Source organism: Pogona vitticeps, chromosome 4, assembly GCF_051106095.1.
Source record: "Pogona vitticeps strain Pit_001003342236 chromosome 4, PviZW2.1, whole genome shotgun sequence".
In the NCBI taxonomy this organism is placed as follows: domain Eukaryota; kingdom Metazoa; phylum Chordata; class Lepidosauria; order Squamata; family Agamidae; genus Pogona; species Pogona vitticeps.
Window position 1 is genome coordinate 23,751,435 of NC_135786.1, and position 12,826 is coordinate 23,764,260.

Genomic DNA, 12,826 nt, shown 5'->3' on the forward strand with positions numbered 1-12,826 from the left:
AAATTTATAGATACATATATGAAATATTGACAAAATTAAAAACAAATTAAAATGTTAAGATAATTAGACTATTTTAGACCAGAAGCTGGCTACTTCAATAGCATTACCATTTGCTAGATCCTCTTTTGTACATGTGGTGGGGTATAAATTGCATGCAAATAAGTGCTGCATTGATTAAATTTTTCCATGGTCCTAGAGAATTTGTCGTGTATCCAAGTAGCTCTATTTTTTATATTCTAAGCATTGCACTGTTGCACACAGTGGATTTAAACTGTATGACACCTGATATTTATCAAGAGTAAAAGGAGTTTTGCTCATTTTCACATTTTTGTGCAAACTCTGAACCCTCTGTGTATACATATGTTTAGCATGTACAAAAATCTGCAATGTCCGGTTGTGTATGTTCAGAGCAGTCAAGTCGGAACCAACTTACAGCGACTAATAGGGCTTTCAAGGTAAGTGAAATATTTAAGGAGTGGTTTTGCCAGTTCATTTCCCCAGTCAGTTTCTATGGCTGAAAAGGATTAAAACCCTGTTGTCCAGAGTACTGGTCCATAATTCTATCCACTACACCACACTGGGAATCACAAACTCCTGTTAGTCACCCTGTTTTGAAGAGGCTGTGACAACACTTCTTTCCTTTAAATCAACATAACACATAATTTAAATTAAATTCCAGCTCTCAGTGTATGCATATTGATTTTCAGTATGATTCAGTACTTTAACTGGGCTGTGGGTAGCACTGCCCCTCTTGATCTCTATTTTTCACACTGTTCTGGTTTAGAGTTCACTATTCCCTGTTACTGTGGTAACTCAATATATTGATATGCAGATCACATTGACTTGCAGCAAGGTAGCAGAAGGCTCTAGGTGACTTGTGTAGATAAATGCAATCGTGATCCTGGACTAGTATGTTAAAATGCAGCTCAGGAATCAAAACAATATTTGTTCCTTTTAATAGAAGGCAGGAAGTGTTAATCCAAATACCAAAGGAACGACTCTGCTTTTTAAAATTAATGCTGTTTATCATTTGTTGTGTATCAGATGAACAAACATGAAGGTGCTAATGTTTAATACCAATATTCTTCAAGGACAGTATACACGAGAGAGAATAAATATATTATGCTGGGTTATTTAACAATAAAAACATCAAGTGGAAACATCAAGTAACATAAAGGAACTACATGGGAACAGATAGTACTGTGGAGAGTGAAGACAGCACAGAAAGAGAGGCCATATCACTTACTAAGCCTTCCTGGACATGATTTTGCTGGAGTGGGACAGAAGACTATTCCAGTTCCTTTTTGTATTCCAGCTTTTTAAATAGAAATGTACTGCTTTCAGTACAAAGGAAAATACTGACTGTAGTATTTTTTTTCTCCCCCACCAGAGACATACTGAACACATTTTGATCTTATCCACAGTCCCAGGATGCCCCTAGAAGAAGGGAATAGTAAACCTGAGTATTAAAAAAAACTGCAAACGGTTGCCACAAATCAGAATTGACTTGATGGTACACAAATATTATTATAGGGCTTTCAAGGTAAGTGAGCTTAGGGACTGGTTTTACCAGTTCCACAACCAACCAAGGTGAGTTTCCAAGGCTGAAAAGGAATTTGACTTAGGCCTTCTGAGTCCTAGTCCATCATTCTATCCATTACACCATAATCTGGATTCTTACCCAATCTTGGAAAGGGTTTAAAAATACTTGGATAAAGTATTAGTTCAGCATACATTGTGATTAAGAGATGAGGACCTCAGACACTGGCTCAATGACCAGACTTCTAACACCACAAGTATTCATAGTTTCAGTTTTAGAAGAAGTAGCCATGATAGCCTGTCCTAACATGTCAGGCAAAAACAAAACAAAAATGAAAAAATAAAGAAGACAGAAATGTTGTTGCATCTTAAAGATTAACTGCTATATTTTAATGTGAGCTTTCATGGACAAGTCCACTTCTCCAGACATGAGAGTGCGATGTCATGGCAAATATGTATACAGTAGATTGTTTACTGAACAATGCTTCCTGAAAGGGGAACTGAATATTGTAGCGAACAGCCCTACCCTCACCTGTCCGTCACAGTGGAACAGTGAAGAAGGAGCCAGTGAGTGGATGGAAGGCGGAGCCAAGTGGGGAGGGGGCTGGATATAAAGGCTGGTGTATGGAGTATGAAGGCAGATTCTGTGAGTGAGAGACTGTGTGAAACTTAAAAGTGAACTTAGAGTGAGTTAAAGGTGTGTAAGAACGCTGAATGGAACAGAGAGTTGATAGAGCTTTAAAGTTAAAGTAGAATTGATTCTAATACAAGTGATTAGCAACCTGTGATTTACTTATTGACTATTAATCATATGTTAGCTTCCCTGATCTAATAAAGGAGTTAAGTTTCAAAAGTACACATGTCTCTTTGAGTGAATGGTATTGAGACAGCAATACCTGGTAGCAGCAAAGAAAGCAGAAGAGCGAGAACCTCGTGGAGACCTGAGGGGATAGGGGCTTCAGAGGGGATCGCCACAAATATCAACAGGGGTTTTAATGGTTGCTGCCAGGTGTGAAATGCCATTTCATCAACTACTTGTGCCCAGGAAGCAATCAATCTCTTTGTTTTGGCACCATGTTTACAAAACAAAATAAATATTTGCCATGCAGTTCCATTCTCATATCTGAAGAAGTGGACTTGAACGCGAAAGCTCAAACGAAAGCAGTTAGTCTTTAAAGTGCCACAACCATTAGTCTTCTTTGTTTTTTCATGTTTGTTTTGTTTTTGCCTGACACAGATATTGAGTTGACAAGTGTTAAGTTTGCCTCAAGTAACTGGGGGAGGGGGGTAGGGAGCATGGACAGAAAACAAGTTCCACCCTATTGGACAGGTTGGTTTCATTTTTAAAAACCATGTACAGTGGTGCCCCGTATAGCGAGGTTAATCCGTTCCGGATTAACATTCGCTATACGAAAACATCGCTGTGCGGGTAAGTAAAACCTATTGGAACGCATTAAACTTAGTGTGCAAACTTACCCCTCCAGCGATGTTTTCGCGTCCGGCGGCCATTTTGGAGCCGCCGAACAGCTGATCGGCGGCTCCAAAATGGCCGCCGCATGACCCGAAATGGCCCCTATCAGCGTTTTCGCGCCCTCCCCTTGCTTATGGAGGTCGCGAAAACACTGCGGGGGGGCATTTTGGGTCATCCGCGGCCATTAAAATTAAAATGGCCGCGGATGGCCCGAAATGCCCCCCCGCAGCGTTTTCGCGACCTCCATAAGCAAGGGGAGGGCGCGAAAACGCTGATAGGGGCCATTTCGGGTCATGCGGCGGCCATTTTGGAGCCGCCGATCAGCTGTTCGGCGGCTCCAAAATGGCCGCCGGAGCCCCAATCGTCGCAAAGCGAGTGCGGCGATTGGGGCTGATCCGTATAGCGATCCCCAAAAAGGGATCGCTATACGGATTTCTCGTTAAGCGAGGCACCACTGTATGTTAATGCAAGATAAGGCAAAGCACTATCTCCAATATGTGATAAAGTATGTCTCTCAGAAGCAATTGCTGGAAAAGGTGAGCAGAAGAGTGCCATTACTTTCATATCCTGCTTACCAAAGGTATTCAGTTGGTCATAACTCAGTGGCTTAGATCTCTGGCTGTGGAGCCACAGGTTGGGAGTTCAATTCCCTACTGTGCCTCCTTGACAGAGGCTGGACAAGATGATCCATAAAGTCCCAGCTCCACAGTTCTAAGTTTATTATTGTTATAATATATATTATTTTTATAAGATCCAACCAAAAGTTTTTGAAAGCTGTCTTCCAACCAGATTCTCTGCTACTCCTGATAATTTTTTAATTAGATATTTTAAACAAAATCATACAAACATAAAACATGTCATACAGTAGGACCCCCTATCCATCGATCAGCATCCACAAATTCACTTTCTGCTGCCTGAAAATATAAATTAAAAACACAGTGTATTTACCAAAACTAGAGGGAGCCAGAGACAACGCTATATACTGTATACCATTCACCATGGGGTAACTTGAAACCAATTCCCTGTGGATACCACGCTCCTACTGTAACACATATTTTTAAAAAAACCTAATACAAGCTGTATATACACCCCAACAACACCATTGGGGAATTACAGTCATTCTCCCCCTTCTATGGAACCCCTTTCCCCTTCCAAATTGCATTAATTCTTGTGAAGGTACACCACTTCATTGAATACAAAAAAAACATTGAATTCTCCCCATATATCTATAAATACATTCTTACTTATCAATCTCTTTCTTAACGTATGTATTACATGTTAATTTGTCATTAATAGCTATATCCCAAACCTCTCTATACCAATCACTTAACTGAAAATGATATAATATTCCAATTCCTAGCTACAATTAATCTTGCAAGTGTTAATAAACTGGAAATTAATTCTTTAGGACTCCAATTACATTACACCATATCAAATGTTTTCATGTTTACTGAAACTAATCCTATCACTTTCAGTAGGGCTTACTCCTACTTAAACGTCCATGGAATCAAACAATTAGATTCCTGAAAACAATGGAATTTTAGCTTACTGAGAAAGTATTTCCAGATAAATATGCTTGATCAAGAGTATATGACAGTACAGCCAGTATTAATATAGTATTGTGATTTTGACTTTTTTGTTTTTAATAGACAAACAGAATGATATCTCTGGTTCATCTGCTTGTACAATCCTAGAAGTCCATATAGTCTCAAAAGAGGACATGACTGTGATGAGGCAGAGTATGACCATCATGAAAAGATCCTGCATTCTAAATTTGCTGCTAATCTAATGGAACTTGCTCAGATGAATTGCTCAGAGTAAAAAAAACACAAGTGCAGTGTATAAGAGATTAGAGGCTACAGAGAGTACTATTGAATTCAAAGTAAACTGCAGATCACAAACAGATGATATCTTTTCCATTTATTAAACTGCTTCGAAGGCTTAATATAAATGCAAATAATAACTGTGTTAGTTTTTAAGGTCCCACAGGAATTTTTGCTGATTTTAATGACATATTGGATAAATGAGACAGCTCTGTTTTCAGCAATGAAAATGTTAAGCTCCATAAAATGTGAACGAGATCATGTCTTTGGATACCAAAAAGCCATGAACCTGGAATTCCACATTTAGTATTAAATAGTTATTATAACTGGAATAAAATGACAAATTTCCTAAGCTTCTGAAGACATCCAGACAAAGTCTTTATGGTAATTTTAAGTCTGGAGCAAAAGCTGTCTTTATTTTAAAACATCAGCAAATGTAAGACCAGAAGCTCTTAAGAGAAATATTTAGCTAAAACATGTTTTCAGTATATTTTGATTTCTACTAACCAAACTCATCACTACAGTTTCACAATTCTGTAGAAAGAAAGATAACTATGTGTGGAGAATTACAATATATTGTACTTTTAAAAGCTTCTGCTAATTCTCCTCTGTTTAGAACAGCTACAATGCTGGCAAGCATGGCTCAGAAACTAGCTACTGCAGAGCCTATATTCAACCAATACTTTTCAGTACCAATTATTGCAAGTCATACTATACAAAGAGATGTTGGGAGCCTGTTCCACATTTTGTCAACCTTGTCACACACACAATGGCCAGAATAGCTCAAACGACACAGCTTTTGCGAGCAAATTGCTGCAAGTTATTAAGTCAACGTAGACAATATTTGTTGCATGCGGAGTTGTGTAATTTGCTTTATTATGCCATCCATAGTTATGCTGAAAATAGGATTTTGGCCTGTGATTTTTAAGTCATTCACAAAAATCCTTAAGCAGTACCTCATGACATTTCTAAAGTCATTTACTTGAGGTTGGGCTATAGTAGAAAATGACGACACATGACACATGCACACAAACACCTCTATATGGATGCTCAGAAAAACCGAATACTGTATTCTGTGCACAACTATTTACACAGCAATGAAAATATTAAGCTGGAAAATTAATGGGGGTTGTGTGCTCGACAGAATAGATAGTTCAAAATATAGTTGAACATATTTAAGGCAATTTTGTAATGTCCTAGAAAAGAGCTATATAATTTGTAAGACGTCATAAAATTAACTTTTCTTAGAAAATTTCACACCAGAAAGAAATGTTTCATTGATTTAAAAATGGTAGATTTGTTGACATGAGAATACAGCTTCTCAGAGACATTTTACTATAATGCACTCACGTCTAGCACTAGTTATTTCTAATTAAATGACTGAAAGATTATAATAAATCTTAAATATACGTATCATCTTCAAATCTCAAAAGTAACATGGCTGGCTATATCAAACTACATGTACAATTAGCAAAAAACAAATACAGCTCTGAATGAGAAAAATACCCAGGGTGCATAGTGTAAAAAGATGCCAGACAATAGATGAGGGTAGGAGGGTGGGGAGAATCAAATTGCACAATAGCCGTTACTCAGGTACACTGATTAGAACAAACAGAGACCGCACAGAGTATCATTAGGAATGCATTTTGCTCACATTGCTTCAAGGAAGATACTACACAAGGAGGAGAGGGAATTTGCTGTCAATCATAGTAAAATCATTGCTCCCTCCATGGCACTGGTTGCGCTACAGTGGAATTCTGTCTCCTCAATTCTCATATTAAGCAGTAGGAAATTTTAAAAGATAAATCATAATTTCTAAACCATATATGGTAATGTATAAGTTTATTAAACAAATATTGTAAACAATCCATGGCATATACATATTTCATAGGATTGTTTCGTACAAGCAGTTTCTAGTTAGCATGTGTGAGGTTAACACAGGAGGCTTCAACTTGTTTCTTTGTCTCTGAGTGAAGGGCAAAGAAAAAGATTTTTGTTAATAATGGAAACCCTGATTTAATTCAACATGCATTAAAGCTCCAGTACACTAATTACATGGTTAGAATACTAAACTAAGCACCTCAGTTTATGTATAAGTGTAGTCAGCTGATGAAGTGAAATGCCTACAGTACTCTACAAGTCTACCACCAATGTGAAGAGTAAGAGAATTACTATTTTAATACATATATACATCTAAGAAATCTATATTTAAATCACAATTGTTTCAAATTTTGTCTAGATTTATATTAGAAAAATGTGCTATCATGCACACCAAATATGAGAAATAATGGCCAGAATCCTGCTGAGAAAGAAAACCCATGCAATAGTAATTGCACATGCAGTGACTGGCAATCTGTCCTTTGCACAGCTGATTTCACAAACAATATATGACCAGTCACTCAACAAATGCATTCCGAAGGGAAATGCTGCACAGACAACTTTCCCCAAGAAGATTCTGGTCAAAGACATTCAAGCATGACCCCCCTCCCTATAATAAAAGCCATAAAATTTTCAGTGTTAAATTAGTTGTAATTGGATTAAAAAGTTTCATAGTATATTTACATGAAAACCAATACATGAAAGGTTATGATCATGTATTCCTTCCCTTATGATGCTGGCTGGAATTTGAAATCTCAGCCTCAGTGCATATCACAATGCTCTAGACATTAGGTTGTTGGGTACAGAAGACAGGGCTTTTTCTGTCATGGTTATTTTATTGTAGATCCTCCCTCCCAAACAGGGCTATGACAAGTAATGGTGCTGGGGAGAACTTCACCACATGCCAAATTGAGGTGATGCAATGATGAACTAAAGTGGAGTGTCTGCCTTTTTTTTTCAATCTCTCTTGTGGCATGTGCTGTTCAAAAATTTTTATTTCTTTTTCCAGCACCTAGGAGATTGCAATGCATCTTGGGTAAGCATGGCTTCATAGAGGGCACCCAGTGTTACTTTGCTTTCTGCTCCAGATGGATGAGATTGGGTTGCATAGCTGCCTCTCTTTTGCTCATCACTTCTGTGCAGGTTCAGCAGAAGCCGGGGCAACCACCATGGCTGCGCCCCATAGAACACTGAGGCCCAATTGCTCCATTTTGGCTATGGGCCTCCTCCCAGGAGAAATCAAGCTGGCTCCACCCACTGTTTCAACAGACTGACAAATTTTGTTTTGCCTGCTTTCTAAATTAGTATATTTTAAACAATGTGTGGTTCTGTTTTGTTTTTATACTGCAAGTTTCTTTTTATCACTGTGGAGATCTTAATAGGCAGAAAAGCAATTTATATAAACTGTATTCTCAAAGGCTTTCATGGCTGGGATCCAACGGTTGTTGGGGGTGTTTTGGGCTGTTTGGCCATGTGCTGGAGGCAAACAGCTTTTAATAAATAAATTCATTAAATTGCTTTTAATGAATAAATAGTGAACTGATGTAAAAAAAATCATTTATTTAGAACACTCTCACATACAACATGCACTGTACATTTCTTCATGCATGCAATGCTGCACTCACCTATTTTAGTAAATTCTACTCAAACAGGAACACTTATGATCAACAAAGTAAGTAGGGGTGGGATCTTCAGAATTAAAGAGCTCTTAGACTCATAGAGGATATATGGAGGCAGCCTCCACTGAAATTGGTGCCCCCATGTACCCTTGCGAATCGCAGTGAAACCTCATGACTTCCACAATACAGCAGGACACTTTTCAAACAGTTTCAAGACGCAGCTCAGAAACAGACTGGGTTCTTTTAATTCCTAAAGCTCATCTGTAAAAGTATAAAACTGGAATTAAAAAAAAAATAACTCAGCCAAGACAGGATCTTGCATGTTCAAATATATACACTTCGTGTATGACCCAAACTTGTGAAACAAATGGGAGGGTAATGTGGCTAATTTTCCATTTCATGTAAGTTCAAGGAACACTGAACTGTGTAAACAATGTTCCCCACCTATTCTGAAAATTAAACTGTAAGCAAGCTAAGGAGGGGCTGTATAGAGCAAATGAGATTCAGATTTAACAGAACACAGCAATCATCTTTTTGAGTATGAAGGAAATCAAGAAAAGTGTTATTTTTATTAGATTCATGTCTGCCTGGCTTTTAGTGAAGATATTAAAAGCTGCCAGTCTTTGATAAATCATACCAGCACTTATTTCCTCATCCAAAGCTCCCTGGTATTTTGGTATACAAATGTCTGTTTGATGAGTCATCTGAAATTGTTGGAAGCTTCCATACATAATTTCTGCACACAGAACAGAAGTCATCCTGAAATGAAGGCAAAAGCACTGCACCTTTGCAGGCTGGGATTTGTTTTGTTTCTTAAACTGTTCCTGTTACTAACTAAGAAAACAAATTCCAACTTTGCTATTACTGAAATATGCATGCTACTAGCTTTTACTTGTTTTTCTTCCCTCCCCCAACCCTCCCACTTCAAAAGGTTGCACGCAGAGCTGCACAGATCATATAGAATAAATACAGGAAAGCAAGCAAAAATCCCCACCCTCTTTCCTGCAGTTGGTAGGCGTTCCATAAGAATTGCTATGGGGTCAAAAGTTCACTGTGGTTTCAATTTCACCTTTTAGTAACCAATCAGGAAACAGGCACTGTGATAGACCCTCCAGCTGCAAATAATAAGTTAACTCACTGAGTACCAGTCTGGTGTGGGGTTTTTTAAGCTGTTCCTGCTGCGTCTGTTTCATTCTTAGGAAATAGGAAGAGAAAATTATATTCAGTGTACTTTTTCTGCTGTGTAGTTCCACCATATGTATACACACACACTAATTTCCACCAAACAAGTTATGAAGTAAAATGTAATGGTAACAGTTGCACTGAGTACGTTTATTAATACCAGTCAAAGGTCACATACTAAGCTATTTTGAAATTTTCCCACCTCTACTACTTACCTGCCAACATTTCTAAAAGTTTCCAGAGATGAACATGTTACTTATAAAGAGCAATTTCTAACCCCCCACAGCAGGCTTTTCCTCTCTACTCCTGCTTCTTTTTTAGTTCAACATACAGTCTAAAAGCTACAAAAGCTAATTCACTATTTTGTGACTTTCATTTAATGATAACCAATATATTGTACTGCTAGTGCTGTTTCAATGTTTTCTAATAAACTGATAGTTCAGAGCATACCAGAAGAAAGTTGCAACTCCTGCTTGTGACACTGCGCGATTCCCAGACTTGCTTTTCTCTCAAAACAGTGAATTTACATAATTTTTGGTTTTTAAAAACAAACCATGCCTTCCATGAACTTATCCTTCTAAAAAAGCAGAAGTTGAACAAGATTCATTTCAAGTAGCACCTATAAGTCTCATGAGATTTTTATCTTACTAAAAACTAATTTATTGCTTCTCTTTTGCTACAACAGACAAACACAGCTATCTGCTAGATTATCTTTCTCACAAAAACTAAGAAAGTCTATCCTTCACAATTGTGTCTGTTTCTGTATCTGTTACTTCAATCTTTTTTTAATGATTAGAAATTGTATAAAATAATTCCCACATAATTTCCTCAAACATGCAGCTCCCTTACACACACACTTGATCCATCCTTGGCACCACAAACTCAATGGCAAGCAACACTTTAAGCAATCTTGAGTTTAAAAAAAACTTACAAACATTTATTTATTCCAGTTCTATACCACTCCATTAGTGTTATCATTCTATGGGCAGTTACAAAAGTGGAATTACTCCAACCACCTGGACTTCCAATCTCAGTTTCTATGCCTGGGCTACTCCAGGTGAAATCTAACAGTATCACATCATTCCACTTTGGAAGTTTGCAGAGCCTTCAAACTACAAGGATTTATGTTCATAGCTTTCCCACTTTCCTCTTGCCCTATTTATATTTCTAGTATTTTGCCTTACAAACATCTGTGATCTTGAAAGCTCACACAGTTTGCGGTACCTTTTTGATATTATCCACTATGCATTTTGGAATTTCTATAAAATTGTTCCATGAATTACAATCCACCTCAAACACACAGGAGTAAAACATTTACTGTAGCTACACATTTATATACAGATGTACAGTGTAGCAATCCAGTGAAGAGACGGAGAATGACATATGTATTGAAATGACAATAGCATTATGAACACAAGTAATGAACTTTCAGAATGTTAATTCCATAAACATCCTGGAAAGCGACATACATGTCTATCATGTCAGCTATGGTTGTCTTTGACGGGAAAGCTGTTGATTCCGGACATCACTTGGGTTTGGGGTTGTTGTTTTTTCCTGAATCAACCTCTTATTCTAAAGCTCATAGTAAATAACTGTTACCTCCGGACAAGACTGTAAAGAAAATTACTTGTAGTTAGTTATAAAGTCTTGATGTTATCTAAACCAGCCATTCTCAGCCTTTTCTTGGCATGGTCATAAACAAAATTTGAAAGAAATATAGGCCAAATTAAGATGGTATAAATTGCCTAACAACCCTTCTAGTGAGTGTAAATAATTGTTTCCAGTCTGACTTCAAATGTGAAAGAGACCCCCTTGAGAATGATCCAAGCCTTCAGACATACTTTGCAATCTGTGGATATAACCTAAACCTACATACATAATCTATCTCCCTCTCTAATCTACCTTTTCAATTCCCATTTTCTATAGCATTCACTTTCAGGCCTTTAAAAGTGTCCTGGGAGGCCAAAGCTTTATGAAGCTGGCTCAGAACAATAACACAAATTTCCTTTATACAATTTTACCTTAGTAACAAAACTTAACTCACCTTTCCCATTCAAACAATCTGGCTGCAATCCACAAGTCTTCCTGAGCTCAGAACAAGTGTCTTGTGCTAGCCCACTGAAAACTTTACTCATGTGGATGAGGCTGAAAGATAGCAAAAACCACCCAAGTTAAGATTCAAAAAAGAAATCTTATCATTGTCCTGAATCTAAATCCAAGGTTAATTTGTATCACTATACTGGATCACACAAATGCACAACTTTTAACAGATGTCCCATATCCCAAATTGTAGAAGGCATTAAAAGCAAGCACTGGCTCTTTGCACTGATTTTAGAACTAAGAATGACAGTGAGTAACACTGTTTAAGGACTCGTCTGTTGTATATCCATCTAAACGCTAATGCTCTTTAGTCTTGTAGCAATGCTCTCAACCAATTGCATTTTTTTCTGAAAAATATTCAAAGATAGCATACAATATAACACAGTAATCCAATGCTGGTCACTAAAGTATGAAAATCAGTGGCCAAATCATCTCTTTCTAGAACAGGTTGCAACTAATGTACAAACCATTATTTATTTTATGCATTTAAAACATTTTAACCCACCTTCACCTTAATAAGGATCCAAGGCAGGTTACATAAGTAGAAGATGATGTTTAAAAGCTTAAAACAAGTATACAAATATTACAAAAGAACCAGACACCACATTAAAACAGTAATAAACAAAATCAGAACAAAACTATTTATAATGGAGGTACCATGCATCTAAAGACAAATTATATCTGTAAAGAAATCCTAACTCAGGCATTTTATTCCACCTGGGATCAACATATGCGGACCAAGAATGCCCTAGCCCTCTATCTTTCACTGCAATTTCTGATAAAGAGATCCTCTGTTGTTTATAGATTCTCTCCATACAAACAGAAATTCCGATTTCTCCCTCTTCATACATTGATCCTATATGAAATTCCAAGCACTGACTCAGCATTTCTATATGCCACTTGAATCAAACAAAAAACTGAAGAAGGAACTACAGTGGTGCCTCGACTTACGAATGTCCCGACATATGACCATTTTGAGCTTCGACCAGATCTGGCTGCAAAATTTTGCTTCTACTTGTGACCGGAGCCTCGAGTTACAACCAGAAAAAGGCAGGGAAAAAAGGTGGGAAATTCAAATTGCTAACTGTTGATGGCAAAGAGGCTGCTTCTTTGTAGCTCTTTTGCCCCAGCAGTTAGCGATTGTGTAATCGGAGGAGGCTTCGAACTGCCTGGTAAGGTGCTACTTTCTACTTTTTAAAAACTGTTTTGGGTGG

The 12,826-nt window shown here is 37.5% G+C and overlaps 1 protein-coding gene across 15 annotated transcripts in view; it reads right to left on the minus strand.

The window, feature by feature from the left end:
• NCOA3 (nuclear receptor coactivator 3) overlaps positions 1–12,826 on the minus strand; it is a 126,004-nt gene that overhangs the window by 79,792 nt on the left and 33,386 nt on the right. For 9 of the 15 annotated variants that reach the window (XM_072996882.2, XM_078392664.1, XM_072996883.2 and 6 more), the window contains exon 2: positions 11,557–11,657. The exons of 3 other annotated variants lie outside the window; for them this stretch is intronic. The gene's annotated coding sequence lies outside the window, so the exon portion shown is untranslated. Of the gene's footprint in view, positions 1–9,468; positions 9,525–11,556; positions 11,658–12,826 lie in introns of all 15 variants that reach the window. 3 more of the 15 variants (XM_072996884.2, XM_078392662.1, XM_072996888.2) reach the window with 1 other exon arrangement.